The sequence below is a fragment of the Macaca nemestrina genome, chromosome 6, assembly GCF_043159975.1.
Source record: "Macaca nemestrina isolate mMacNem1 chromosome 6, mMacNem.hap1, whole genome shotgun sequence".
NCBI classification, from domain to species: Eukaryota; Metazoa; Chordata; class Mammalia; order Primates; family Cercopithecidae; genus Macaca; species Macaca nemestrina.
In genome coordinates this window covers 26876853-26891930 of record NC_092130.1, presented here as the reverse complement: position 1 = coordinate 26891930, position 15078 = coordinate 26876853, and the positions used below count along the sequence as shown (strand labels likewise).

Genomic DNA, 15078 nt, shown 5'->3' with positions numbered 1-15078 from the left:
CAGTCAGGTAGCAGCCAGGTCACGATGCTAACGGAGAACTTTTGACCGCCACGCAAGACCTCCTTCCACTCTTCCAGGCACCTCATCAATTTTTGGAGGCAGTCCTCTAAACAGTTTTACCCAGAACAAGGAATTGCTGGTGATTTCAGAAAGAACTGGCAGACTCGGGGGAGGCACTTGCCAAATTGGCTCAGGCCGGCCTTGCTGCCGTGCTTCCTTTCCTTGTTCCTGCAGAGCCAGTTCTAGGTAACCTACCTGCAGATGTCTACCCTGAAATAACACCCAGCCTCTGTTACATTGCTGTTACACACAAACAAACAAAGCAAATCTGCTGCAAAAAGAGGCAGGTTGAAATAAATTATTTTTAGTGCAACATATAACGTCAATATCAAAAATATGAAAGAGGTAGTTTGCATAGGTAGGCTGAGGAGGGATGCTGAGATTCAGTGGGGAGGGTGACAAGATAAGATGAGGAAAGTTTGCCCTGGCCTGAGGCAGCAACATTAATTTTGCCCTAGGCCTTTAACTGAGGGAACCAAATCTATTTATTACAGAAATTATAAAGAAATTAGGTGACTGACTCCACTTTACCTTGAGTGATTGGACTTTACACTCAGGTAATAGGAATAGTGCCATATTTATAGAGCATGTTCAGGTGGTTGAGGATATGGAAAGCATTTCCAGTAAGGAATGGCTGGAGGCTCTGAGAAGGAAAGTCTTAGACTTGGATCTCATCACCAAATTTCTAAACAGACATATTTGGAAAGGTATTGCATTTTCTATGGCTCAAGAGATCAAAACACAGACAAGTGAGTAGAACATTTGGTTTGGCAGATTTTGACTCAACACGACAGAGCCCATTCTAAGTGTGTGGACAGGCTAGCAGTGGCGAGGGTTCCCTTTCTCTAGTCTGCAAACCTCCCAATCAACATGGCTATTAGAAACCTGGTCCTTTTGCAAAATTACTTTACTACTTCTACCTTGATGACCCAGTGCTTGTGATACCACTGTTAGAAAGTCATCCATTGCGTTTAAACTTGTTCTCTCCAGCATCCCTTGAACAACAAAGACAAATCCTTCTGACCATAGTTCTTATTCTGTGGGTCGGCACTATGGATTTAACTGTGCCCTCCCAAAATCCATTTGTTAAAGCCCCAATCTTCAGTGTGATGGTAGTGGGTTTAGCTGTGGTCATGAGGATGTCATCCTCATGATGAGATTAATACTCTATAAGAGACACTACAGTACTTGCTCTCTCTTTTTCTGTGCGTATGCACCAAAGCAAGGTCATGAGAGCACACAGCAAGATGGCGGCCATTTGCAAGTCAGGAAGAGAACCTCACTATAGTGGCAACATGATCTCGCACTTCCAGTTTCCAGAACTGTGAAAAAAGAAATTTTTGTTGTTTAAGTCACCATTCCATAGTATTTGATTATGGCACCCTGAGCTGACTTATACCACTGGGTAATTAAGGTGTTTCTTCCATGAAAAATGAAATGATGGTGGATAGGAAGCAAACAGAAGCTTAAGCAAAAGGGCAGAAAGGAGTGCATTTGGGAACCAGCGGGGGTCCTATAGAGACTAGACCTGGGATTTTGACAGTTCTGCTGAGGGCTGGCACTGTGCCCAGCCTCCTCCCACTTCTCTTCATCTCACTAGACCAAGAAAATATGCACATCTGTTATCCACAAATACTCTGAATTCCCCCGCCAACGCAGATCCCCGGGAAAACCTAACACAAGCGGAACAGTGGAGGAGATGCACAGGGTATTTGGTGTTATTCAGGAGGAAGGCTTGATTTTTTGACACCCTCTATCTTGGTCTCTTAATTTGTCCTGAGTCAGTGAGCCACAGTGCAGTCCAGAGAAAAAAATGGAAATAGGACAATTGGGCTTAAGCCTCAGTTTTTTCGCTAATTAACCTGTGATCTTGGGCAACCCAGTGATCCTCTGTTTCAGTTTCCCTCCCTGACCCTGAGTACTTTAATAGCCTCCATTCTCCCATGTATCTCTGTTGAACAGATCATAAAGAGTAGTGATTATGAATCCAGACTTTACTGTCAAATATCACATTAATTCTACATCAGCCACTTTACACCTGTGCAACCTGAGGCAAAATTATGTAATATCTCTATGTTTCAGTTTTTATAGCTGTCAAATGGGGTTAATAACAGTCCCTATTACAAGCAGTCTTTACAGGCATGGAATGAAAAATTGCTTGTGAAATGCTGAGCATAAGGCTTGTTATATTCAGTAAGTATTACCTCTATTTTGGTTCAACACCATTTTGCAGTCTTCCCCAAACATCCTGCTGCAACACACCTCTAAGCCTTGGCTATGCTGGCCTAAAAAACTTCTAGACACCCTTGACGACCCAAATGAAAATCTTCTGAACCCAAGGAATGCTTTCCTGGCTGTGTAGGTGGTAAGCATCACACTCTCAACGGAGCAATACTGTGCCTTTCTGCAATCACTATTGCCCATAACCCATCACATTGTGATGAGTTTTTTACAAGATTGTCTTTCATTGTCTATGCTTTTGGGGTTATATGCAAGAAATCATTATCCAGACCGATGTCATCTGGTTTTTTCCCCTATGCTTTTCTCTAGTAGTTTTACAATTTCAGGCCTTGCATTTAAGTGTTTAATTCATTTTGAGTTGATTCTTGTGTAAGTGGTGAGAAAAGGGTCCAATTCAATTCTTCTGCACGTGAATAGCCAGCTTTTCCAGCACCATTTATTGAAGAGATTATCATTTCCCCCTTGTGTGTTCTTGGCACCTTTGTAGAAAATCAGTTGATCATAGACGTGTAGGTTTATTTCTCAGCTGTCTATCCTATTCCATTGGTCTATGTGTCTGCTTTTATGCTAGTACCATGCTGTTTTGATTACTGTAGCTTTGCAGTATATTTTGAAACCAGATCACGTGATGCCTTCAGCTTTGTTTTTGCTTAAAATTGCTTTGGCTGTTTGGGAATTTTTTTTTTTTTTTTTTTTTTTTTTGTGGTTCCATACAAATTTTAGGATTTTTTTCTATTTCTGTGAAGAATGATGTTGGAATTTTGATAGAGATTGCATTTAACAAGAAAATAAATAACCCTATTAAAAATGGGCAAAGGACTTGAATAGACATTTCTCAAAAGAAAGCATGCAATAATGGCCAACAGATATATGAAAAAATGTTCCACATCATTATCATCAGGGAAATGCAAATTAAAACCACAGAGTGATATCACCTCAGACCTCTTAGAATGGTATTATCAAAAAGATGAAAAACAACAAATGCTGGTAAGGGTGTGAAAAGAAAAGGAAACCCTGTACACTGTTGGAAATAATGTAAATTATTGCCCTTAGTTTACAAAACAGTATGAAGGTTCCTCAAAAAATTGAAACAAGAATTATCATGATTCAACCAATTGAATCATGGTATACATCTAAAGTTCTGGGTATATATCTAAAGAAATTGAAATAAATATGTCAAAGAAATATCTGTCCTTTCATGTTCATTGCAGCATTATTTACAATAGTTAAGATATGGAAACAACCTAAATGCCCATCAACAGATGCTAGGATAAAAAAAAAATGTGGTATTGCTGCATAATGAAATACTACTGAGACTTTAAAAAAAAAGAAAATTCTGTCATATGTGACAACATGAATATAACTAGAGGACATCATGCTAAGTTAAATAATCCAACCACAGAAAGACAAATATTGCATGATCTCACTCATATGTGAAATCTAAAAGCATCAAACTTGTAGAAGTAGAGAATAGAATGGTGGTTGCAGAGGCTGGGGAAATGGGTCATCTGTTGGTCAAAGGGCACAAGGTTTCAGTTAGACAGAAGGAATAAGTTCTAGTGAGCTATTGCACAAGAAATTGCCTATAGTTAATAATATATTGTGTATTTCAAACTTTCTGAAAGAGTGGATTTTAAATGTTCTCATCACAAAGAAATGACAAGTATGTGAGGTTATTAATATGTTAATGAGCCTGATTTGTTCATGCCACAATGTATGCATCTATCAAAAGAGCACACTGTAACCCATAAATAGATGTTATTTGTCAATAAAAATAAATTTTTAAAAAGGCTATTTTTCTTGCTGAATCCCACATGTCTCCAGGGCTAGGGTAAATGTCTTTTTTGACCAGGTTGTGTCCAGCTTAGTCTGGTGTTCAATAAGCATTAAGTATCTGAAGGGTGGTCAATGGACGAACACATGAAGGGTTGCACAGATGAATAGAAATCTACCATATCTAGGCCAGGAGCAGTGGCTCACACCTGTAATCCCAGCACTTTGGGAGGCTGAGGTGGACGGATCATGAGGTCAGGAGATTGAGACCATCCTGGCTAACAGAGTGAAACTCCGTCTCTACTAAAAATACAAACATTAGCCGGGCGTGGTGGTGGGTGCCTGTAATCGCAGCTGCTCGGGAGGCTGAGGCAGGAGAATCGCTTGAACCCAGGAGGCAGAGGTTTCAGTGAGCCAAGATTACACCACTGCACTCCAGCCTGGGCTACCGATTGAGACTCTGTCTCAAAAAAATAAAAATAAGAATTCTACCATATCTACTTCTCAGGCATAAATATGATAACTATTTCCTTTAATTTCCCATTGGATAAATAACTGTTCATGAACATCTAGTTGCCAGACCCTTGCTTGGAGTCTCAGGGCTAAAAGAAATGCTCCCCATTTGCTCTATGTGCTAGTTACATCAGTCCCACTTGATCCCCACAGCACCCTTTGGGGGAAAGAGAGTAGCTGATAATCTGATCTTACCAATGAACAAAGGCTCAGAAAAGACTAGATGATCCTAAAACACCACACAGCATTCTAATGTTGTAAAAATACCTGGATTTGAGTCCCCTGTGCACTGATGCCTTGTGGTGTGGCCTTGGCTCAGACGCTTCCCTCCTCTGGGATGTGGACTGGCCTCTGAGGTCTCTTTAACCTCTGGAATCATGTGAGCTGGAGCAGCTATTGGCTGGGGAAACAAAAGGCTGCTGCATCCAGATTTCCCTTCATGAGGAAGAAACGTGTCTGCACTTTTCCTATCAAAGCACTTGGGCAGCATGGGGGCGTATTGTGATGAGGCTGATGGATCCTCCCTGAACTGGTGCCTCAGCGTTCCCATGCCAACTGAGGGAAGGAAAAGAAAAAATGGAAAAACAAAAATCAAACACAAAAACTGAGCTTGATCTAGAGCTAAAGAAAAATGTTCTCCTGATGGCAACATTCATGGCCATATTATGAAGAAAAAGAAATTCATAAAATCCTCAGCTTGGCCCTAATGGTTGGATCTAAAGAGGAGTGAAAAATGATGAAATATTGGGTACGAGAGATAGGCAGGAGGTGGGAGGAAAGCAGGCCCTGTGATCAGAATTGCTTATTTGTAACATCCATTCAAGAATATATCGTCCTCAGCCACCCAGGAAGCCCACACAGGCCTAGAAGATGTCCTCCGCTTTTTTCGTGGTCCTGCCATTCCCACTAGTACCCAGAAGCCCCAACCAGTGAGGAAACAACATTCATTCTTTCTCTGAATATTCAACTGAACTTATTTTCAGTTTCCTGACAGCATCTCAGACCTCCAGAGTGCCTGCATGGCTTTATGTTTTCATCCACTGCCTGCTGACTGGTCCCTCTCTTAATACCCCTCCTCCCCCAGGGCTTGCTGCTTCCTATTTTGTGAGGAGCAGAACACTTGAGCTTCTAGGGTAGTAACCACTAGTGCTGGTAAGCACAGCTTTGGAAATCAGGGCAGGGACCCTCAAAGAACCATGGAAAGACCCCTGGGCCTAAGAAAGGGAGGGATCAAATTAAGTAATGGAAACAGACATGAGATATGGGCAGATGGGAAGCTAAGTAGCTGTGGCAGCTCCGTATAAAGAGATCACAGCTGGAGATGCGTTCACGAATCCGGCAGAATAATCATCTGTTTCTCTTTCCTGAACCCCCACATCTAGTTCATCAGCAAGTCTGTCAGTGCTAGTTACAAAATATACTTTGAATCCACACACTTAAAAAAAAAAAATCTCTACCATACCCCCATATTCCACACACTGTGATCTTTTCCCCATATCACTACATTAACCTCCTAACCTGTCTTCTTGCCTCCTTCCAGGCAATGTTCCACCCGGAGACTAAAGTGACTTTTTAAATATATTGAGTTGAACATTCCATTCCTCTGCTTAAGTAAATGTAGACACCCTTCCTTGGCCTACAAGGCCCTCCATGAACCTGTCCCTCTCTAACCTTACCTCTTGCCCCTCTCTCATGTAACTGGACTTCACCTACTTCCAGGCCTTCCTTCAGTTCCTTAAACAGGCCAGCCTGCCCGGGCCTTTGCACTGGCTGTTCCCTTTGCCTGGAATGCCCTTAAATCTCATCATGGTTGGCTCTAGTTCACTATTCAGGTCCCAATTCCCATGTTACTTTCTCAGAGAATGTTCCCTGAACACTTAATCTAAAGTAAATTTCTAATTGCCCTCTGTTCCAGCACTTCAACATCCTTCAAAGCATTTTTTTTAAATAGCCCACAGGTGCTACTAAACTTTGAAACTTTTTTTTTATAATTAGTAACCATTTTGCCTATTTACTTGTATTATCTGATGTCTTTTTTAACCTACTTGGTGTAAGCGCCATGAGAAAAGGATCTGCTTCTTCTTGTTCCTTGTATCCTGTGTCTAGTCTGGGGTTAGCACAAACTAAGTGTTTAGTAGACATTTATCAATTAGATGAATAAGTAACCATGTAAATGAATGAATTTCTAAAGTGGCTATTTCTTTCTACCTGGATTTGAGCTTAGCCCTGGGGATACAGACATGAAAAATACACGGTCACTACTCTGAAGCTGCTCGTGGCCTAATGAGGGAAGCTGAGATGCCAGTAGTTTCAGGATTAAAAGTATAATAATGTATATTATTAATCATGTGTATACATGCATAACAATAATAATAGTGGCTAATCTTGAGCCGTTATGTGCTCAGCACTGCACAAATATTATGCAAGTATTTTTTTCATATCATTGCCACAGTAAACTTATGAGTTAGCATTATCACATTTAAACTACATAAAAATGCATTTGGCAGATGCAGAAATGGAGATACTGATAGGTTCAAATAACTGGGCCACGGGGACGGTTAGTAAGTGCCTGAGTGAAGTCAGCCTGGCATCATGCTCCATGTCAGAGCCAGTGCTCTGAAGCACCAGATCAGTGATTCCCAAAGGATGACCCTCCCAGACTGGTAGAGTCAGCAGCACATGGCAGCTTGTTAGAAATGCCAATTCAAGGCCGGGCTACAGTGGCTCACACCAGCACTTTGGGAGGCCTAGGTGGGTGGATCACAAGGTCAGGAGATCAAGACCATCCTGGCTAACACGGTGAAACCCTGTCTCTACCAAAAATACAAAAAGCTGGGCATTGTGGCATGTGCCTGTAGCCCAGTTACTCAGGAGGCTGAGGCAGGAGAATCGCTTGAACCAGGAGATGGCAGCTGCAATGAGCCGAGATCATGCCACTGCACTCCAGCCTGGGCGACAGAGCAAGACTCCATCTCAAAAAAAAAAAAAAAAAGAAAGAAAGAAAGAAATGCCAATTTGAGGGTCTCAGGCCAGACCTCCTGAATCAGAAACTTGGGGCTGGGGCTCTGCACTCTGTTTTAACAGGCTCTGCAGATGATTCTGAAGATGCTCACCAAAGTTTGGAAACCAATACCTGTTGAATGACTTAATTTTATGGGATATTGAACTAGATCAGAGTCTGAAGTTTTTCTGTAACTCAGATCTCAGCTCAACGCTGTGAGTGTAGATTGCTCTCAATCCACAGATGAAGAAGTCAGTCTCAATCCACAGATGAAGAAGTCAGATTGTAACTGAATAAAGCCAGTTACCCTGTCTGACCCTGGCCCCAGGACCTGCAGCATGTAAAACATCATCTAGGAGTGCAGCCCCTGTGAAGACAGCTGACCTGAGGGGCATGGAGTCTGTGACCCCATCCACCTTGAGAAGCATGCTTCAGCCAGCAAAGGAAACAGAGTCCTAGACAAGGAAAAATCACCAAGTCTCTCTTTTCAAAATGCAATCAACTGGTTGTGTAGGAATACTTCATATCAGACTGTATTGCCATGTGTTGAAGATTATTATATAATGATAATAATTAGTAAAATAATAATGCCATACATTTTGGTTACATTTTTGACATTTTCAAGGCATGTTTATATCCTAATAATCTATTTTCCCTCTCAATAATTTTATTTTCTCTCTTAAAAATCTCTCCAGTTACACAAAGTGGAGTAGGACTGAAAGGATTATTAATCTGTTAATCTGCCTGTGCAGGGGAGAGGCAAAGTAAAGAGATGTATCTGTGATTTCATGGCCTGTTAAGTTCATAGTAACAATAGCTAATATGTGTTAGGGAGCTTGAGTGGGCCAGGCTCTTTGCTAGATATGTCAATGCTTATTAATTTAATAAAACCTCTAGATCCAAGGCTTCCAGACTCCCAACTGATCTCCTTCAGCAAGCAGGGTTTCTTTTCTTTCACCTCACTCTGAATTCTTCAGACTCTCTAGTCATTCATTTGTTTTATTCATTCAACTTTTATTTAACTTATACGTCCTACAGAGAAGGTAAAGGGCACAGAGGTGAATGTGCTGGCCCGCAAATCGCTAGCTCTCTCAGGGGAATCCAGAGCAATGCAGTGCCACCCACAGTGGAGCCTTGAAGGACAAAGGCAAATTATTTACCAATTCAAAAGTTGCCAGATTCAAGATTCTCTGCAGTTCTTTGAGGTTTGAGCTTGGTGCATAAGAAGAAAGGGGGATTTGGTTCTAATGAAAGACAGGACACATGCGGCTAGCTATAAAAATTGCTGCAATAAATGAGTACATCATTAAAATTGTCTTTGTGGGGGTCCATGAAAATGGAAGTGGTAGGGAAGATGTATACAGGTAATGGAAGGAACAAAAGACAGAAGACTTTCTAGATCTAGTGCTAGAGGCTCCATAGTGCTGTTCCTTACAAACGCTGTAACTTTGGGTAAGCCTCCCAACCTATTCAACATTCTGCTTCCTTCTCCGTGAAATAAGAACCCGGATTTCGTACTCACCTGCTTCACAGAGAACCTCTGAAAATCAAATGTAAGAATTAGTAATAGTAATAATAATACAAATAATTAACATCTATTGAACAATTGTATGTCTTACTTCCACTGGCTTATTTCATTTAATCATGAAAGTATTTCTATGAAGCAGGTAATATTTTAGGCCCCAGTTTGTAGATGATAAAAACAGAGGTTTAGTAACTTACTAAGGTCACCCACCTTAACAAGCAGTGGAACAAGGATTTGAATTCAGATCTGTCTGATATTTGAACCTATTACTAGTAAATCGCTACCCCAGAATTCAAAAACAAATGAGGAAAACTCTGTGAGTCACGCTGATGAAATGAGTGGAATCAAAAGAGGGAACAAAAGTGAGGGCCTTGGGTCAGAGGCTGTTAGCTTGGCATGTAGGATGGAAAGTGTTTCCAGATACCATGTCCTCAGTGAGCTCAGTGCTTAGGCTATGCAGCAGACCCTGGACAGTGGACCAAGGTTTAAGAGTCAGTGTCAACTTTCAGGAAGAAGGGTTTATGCGGAGTAACACATGCCATAAACAGAAGAAAGCATCAGGAACCAGAGAAACAAAGTAGGAGGCAAAGCTGGAGTCAGGCAGCTGCAGATTCCAATGGCCTCTGACTTCCTGCTGTAGCTGCAAAGGTACATTTTATTTAACTCCCTGCCCAGCCCTGTGGCAGTCTGGGAGCCCTTTGACAGAACTACAGCTTCCACGTCTGGCTCAGTGGGGAAGGAGAACTAGATCTTCCCCGTCAAAAAGAAGCAGCTCAGTCTTGCTGCTCTCCCTTGAGTCTGGACAGAACCAACCTCAGCGGTGAGCTGCCCAGAGCCTTTTGGGAGTGGCTCAGGGGACCAGTTTGCTTCCTTGAAGAATTTTGAATAGCTTCAGAGGTAGCTCTGGTGGTTGAAGCTAAGGCCAATAATGAAAATAATATGATAGCTGACATTCATTGAACTGTAATCAGGGACTTTTTTAAGGTATATTTTAGGCTCTATGCACTGTTATTTGTCTCGTTGCTCTCATTACACCAAAGATGCTATAGCACACCCACATCTCACATTGAATCTAATTTATGTGTGAGTTGAGTGGCATTGCTGCACATTAGTTGGTACAATGATATGTTTTATAGATGTTTAAATATTTATTAATTTGGTTTTACAGTTTGTTTTTAATATTTCAGAGTCAATGTACTTATTTTTCTGGTCAGACCTACTTTTTAGGCCCACCCTTCAAAAGACTGTAGGACCCAGACACAGAGTTTTCTCATGCCAACTGGAGAAAGAGATCCTGTAATTACGTGTGTGTTGGGAGCTGAGTGCTCCCACGCATTGCCTGTGGATAAGTGTAAGACTCTGGAATTAAACTGCCTTAGGTTTGAATCCTGAACCCACTACTTTCTAGCTGTGAAATCTTTGGCAAGTGCCATATCCTGTTTGTGCCTCAGTTTCCTCATTTGCAAAATGGTTATTGTGAGGAATGAATCAGAGAACACATGAACAGTTTTAGAATACTACCTGTAACCTGTACCATGGTGTGTAAAGTTGTTATTATTGATATTTACAATGTCCCAGTGAGGTAGCCACTATAGTTATTCCCATTTTGAAAATGAAGTAAATAATGTTTAGAGAGGTTATAATTTACCAAATTTGGTGAATGTTGAGAGGGACACTGAACTCAGGTGATCTGACGGTAGAGCTTATATTCATAATGAGTAAGAGTTTGTATCAGTCAAGTTAGGCCAGGTTACACCACAGTAATAAATGACCCCCAAACTTCCATGGGCTAATGTAACATGAGTTTATTTATTGGTCATGCTGCAAGTCCAACACAAGATGGTGTGGGAGTGGGGAGAGGCATTGCTCTTCATGCTTCCTTAGGGACCCAAACTGAAAGAGGGACCATCCTAACAAATGCTTCCATGATCACAGTGTCAAAGAAACTTGTGTGATAAGCCACACCCTGGTTCTAAAGCCTTATCCCCAAGGTCATGGACATCATTTCCACTCATAGTTCATTGAACCAAGCAAATTGCATGGCCAGGCTTAACTTCAAAGGGGGTAGAAAAGTGAAATCTTACCATGTAACTGCAAAATTGGGAACAGCCAAATGTTATCTCAGAGGAAGGTTTTGAGGATCAAATGAATTAATCTATGAAATTATCAAAAATAGGGGCTAGAACATAGAAAAATCTTCTTTAACATTAGGTATGAATTCTTATTAATTAATGAATTGCCTCTTGTAGCAGCTCTCCCGAATAAATATCTTCCACCTGATTCTCCTGTTCCTGATTTCTCTCTCTCTCTCTCTCTCTCTCCCCTCTCTCTCTCTCTCAATGATCCATCTTGCAGACCTGATCCATTTTGTTATCCAAACCTCTCTCTTATCATGTCATCTCTCTTGTTCTCCCTTGTCTGATTGGGTAAGTTCAGAGTCCCAAGCAGGGTATCTGAGGGCACTCCGTAATTCACTTCTAACCTACTCTGGAACTTTTTTTCTCACTTTTCTCTAAGGCTGTGTTCTAACTGGAAGGACTCATTCACTGTTCCCAAATTAGACTGGCACATTCCTACCCCATCGCTTGATATTCTTCATTCTTATTGTATAATCTCCCTTCCCAAATGCCTCTTCCCTTTCTGCAATTTTATATCCCTCATTATGCAGTTTACCACTTCCTCCAAGAAGCCTCCTTTTTCACCACAGCCTGAAATGATTTCATTCAGGGATGAAGTTCCACAGTACTACTTATTTGACTGAACTATACTACTCATTTGACCCTAAACTCAGACTGCTTTGAACAATTTTTTCTTTTTTCTTTTAATTTATGCTTATGTTGTTACTGTTGTGGAAAGAACACAGAGCACAGCATCAGACTCATATTGGTCTAAATTTCAGGTCTGTCATTGACTGGCCTTGACACCCTGTGCAGGTCAGCCGTGTTCTCGAGCTCCTTGCCCCTTTCCTGTGACATGAAAGTGATTATACCTACCTCATAAGAATGCTGCGAGGATAGAAGTGAAAACAAGTTATAGTGACCTACATATAGGAGATGACTGTCCTCATCATAGCTGCGTCCCTAGTATCAAGAACAGTACCTGGCAAATAATAGGCAGCTCAATGACTATTTGTTGAGTGAATGAATTATTAGTAATCAGCAGCCACTCCTGCTGCATACTAGTTTTTTCCAAAAGCTGTAAGTTCCTTGAAGACAGCTTTGAAAAGTAAAGCTCTTTGGAGTCTTAAGCAATGGTTCTCAAGTTTAATTATGCAGGAGAAGCAAAGAAGGTTATTAAAATGCTAATAGTTGGAATCTAGATGTACTGAATCAGAATTCCTGGCACAGGGCTGGGCACAGTGGCTCATGCCTGTAATCCCAGCACTTTGGGAGGCCGAGTCAGGCAGATCACAAGGTCAAGAGATCGAGATCAGCCTGACCAACATGGTGAAACCCCGTCTCTACTAAAAATACAAAAATTAGCTGGGCCTGGTGGTGCACACCTGTAGTCCCAGCTACTCAGGAGGCTGAGGCAGGAGAATCGCTTGAACCTTGGAGGCAGAGGTTGCAGTGAGCTGAGATCGTGCTGCTGCACTCCAGTCCAGTGACAGAGTGAGCCTCAGTTTCAAAAAAAAAAAAAAAAAAAAAAAAAAAAAGATTTCTTGGCACAGGGTCTAAACATCTGTATGACAACAAACTTCCCAAATGATAGTGATACTAGAGTTTGAAGACTATGCTTTGAGAAACCTTATTTTGGAAGAGCTCCTCTTGACTGGATACAAATCTTCCAGGTGGGGTTCTATAAGACAACTCATCTATAAGGATGAATAAACTTTCTATCCTTCTGGACTAGCTTCCCTGCATAGCTAACTCATTTAATTATAGGCTAGATCACTTCTAAAAAATCCATGCTTTTGAATTGAATTAATTTGTGTTCACTTAATTGGTATAGTGTGTGCTTTTCTAAATGGCACTAGGTTTGAAAGTGAAGCTCATCACACTTCTTTACAGTACGCTTCTCTAATAATACTTGATTCTGTCTTTGTACCCAGTGCCTTCTGTATAGTATTAGCTCAGGAATTTGTACATTGTTGGCCAACAAACTTTGTTGATGCATTGAAAAATACAGTTTCCTAACTCCAGTGGACCTGTAATATAGTAAGATCCTACAAGTCTCTGGAGGGAAATATTGCTCTGAAAGTCAAAGATCACCCATTAAGTCCATCTCATAGTTGATAGTAGCCCAGTGGAAATATTTGCAATATTTGGCAGAACTGTCTTTGGATAAATAGTGAACAGACACTTTCCATCTTAGCACTGTCAGCTTAGGATCTCTTAAGGATTCAACTATTTACTTACCTGAGGTACAGCCCACGGGACACACATCACCTATTGAATTCCAGGTCTTAGCAGTTTATTAGAAGTGTACACAATGCTTCCACTCAAAACAGTCAACTCATCCGATTGTCGAGACGATTTATCTTTGTTCTTTCCTTTCAGTCTAGTCTCAGCTGGGAGTGATTTTGCCCCTTTCCCTTCCTGGGGAACATGTGGCAATGTCTGGAGACATTTTAACTGTCACAACTCAGGATTGGAGAACTACTATTGGTATCTAGGTAAAAGCAATGGATGTGCTAACTATCCTGTAATACACAGAACAAACCCCTACAACAAATACTATCTAGGCAAAAATGTCAATAATGCTGAGGTTAAGAAACCTCATTCTATTTTTGGCACCCATTAACTATCCCCCTCAAAACATCTCATGTACCCCATAAATATATATACCTACTGTGTACCCACAAAATTAAAAATTAAAAAAGAGTATAAAATTAAAATTAAAAATACCCAGTCTAGTTCTTTTTTTGGCCAAGTGCTGGGCACTGGTTCCCTCTGCTATTTCATTGTGTGGAACCTGGATGCGCTGTTCAAAGTGTTCCTTGTTCAGAATCAACTTCAGCTGGCTTACCCATAGTGGGAAGGCAAAACTTGGGAGATAAGGGTCATCTCAATTTCTCCTTTGTTTAAGCACTAGTGGTTAGCCCTGTAGCTGGAATCCAAACCACAACCCTCTCTCCTGGCTCACTATAGGAACCTGGGTTGAACTTCTCAAGACAGTTTTCCCTCCTCGTTTCCCTGGCTTGGTTGGAACACACTCTACTCAGTAAGTTGGAGAGTCTCTGTGGGTATACAACTGGCACTTTAATTGTTGAAACTGTTATCTGTGATCATGGTATAGAATAATCAGGATGAAAGTCAATGTTCCTATTAGTAATTTAGCAACAGTCACTTAACACTATAAAAGAAAACTAGTCCTGTGGAAATTTAAAAGAGTCATTTTCTTGTGGTGAAAAGGTTCTGGGTTTGCCTCAGTGGGTCTAGGTTTGAGCCTTGGCTGCTAAACTTGCTCATGGGCCTCTGTTTCTTTATCTGTATCATGGGAACAACAATTTCTGCCCTGATTACATTAGTGATGGAGAGGATCTATAAGATGGCTCCTAAGTTCTGTAAAATGTACTGCAGTTGCTCCCCGAAAGTGGAACTTGGGATTGGGAAAACTTCTACAAAGTCCTAGTCTATGAATTCATGCTTAGGAATCATTGCATTATTATTTGAAGAAATATATTTGTAACCGCAGCATATTAGCAAAATGAGGCCAATGTAGTAAAGCAAAATGTATATTTTATAGGACTTGTATTCTAAGCTTATATTCTTTTTTTGTTCAAATGCCTTTTCTATTATGCAATGTTATGGTGATAGATTGCAGAATGTTTGGTTTTGTTTTAAAATGCCTTACATGAAAATATCAAACATTAACAACCTGTATCAGTCCCCAAAATGTCTTTAAATATTTTCCTGGTCTTTGAAACTGAATGCAAAGGAAGTCTGCAAAGTCACCTCAGCAGGAATATTTATCATGGATGATACCTTGTGCGTAAAGTTGTGTGCATGTAAACTGGATGCAT

General features: G+C 40.9%; 1 protein-coding gene across 5 annotated transcripts in view; it reads left to right on the top strand.

The window, feature by feature from the left end:
• The window catches only part of LOC105482410 (glutamate ionotropic receptor AMPA type subunit 1), a 322484-nt gene that overhangs the window by 21165 nt on the left and 286241 nt on the right, over positions 1 to 15078 (top strand). The window lies entirely within an intron of this gene.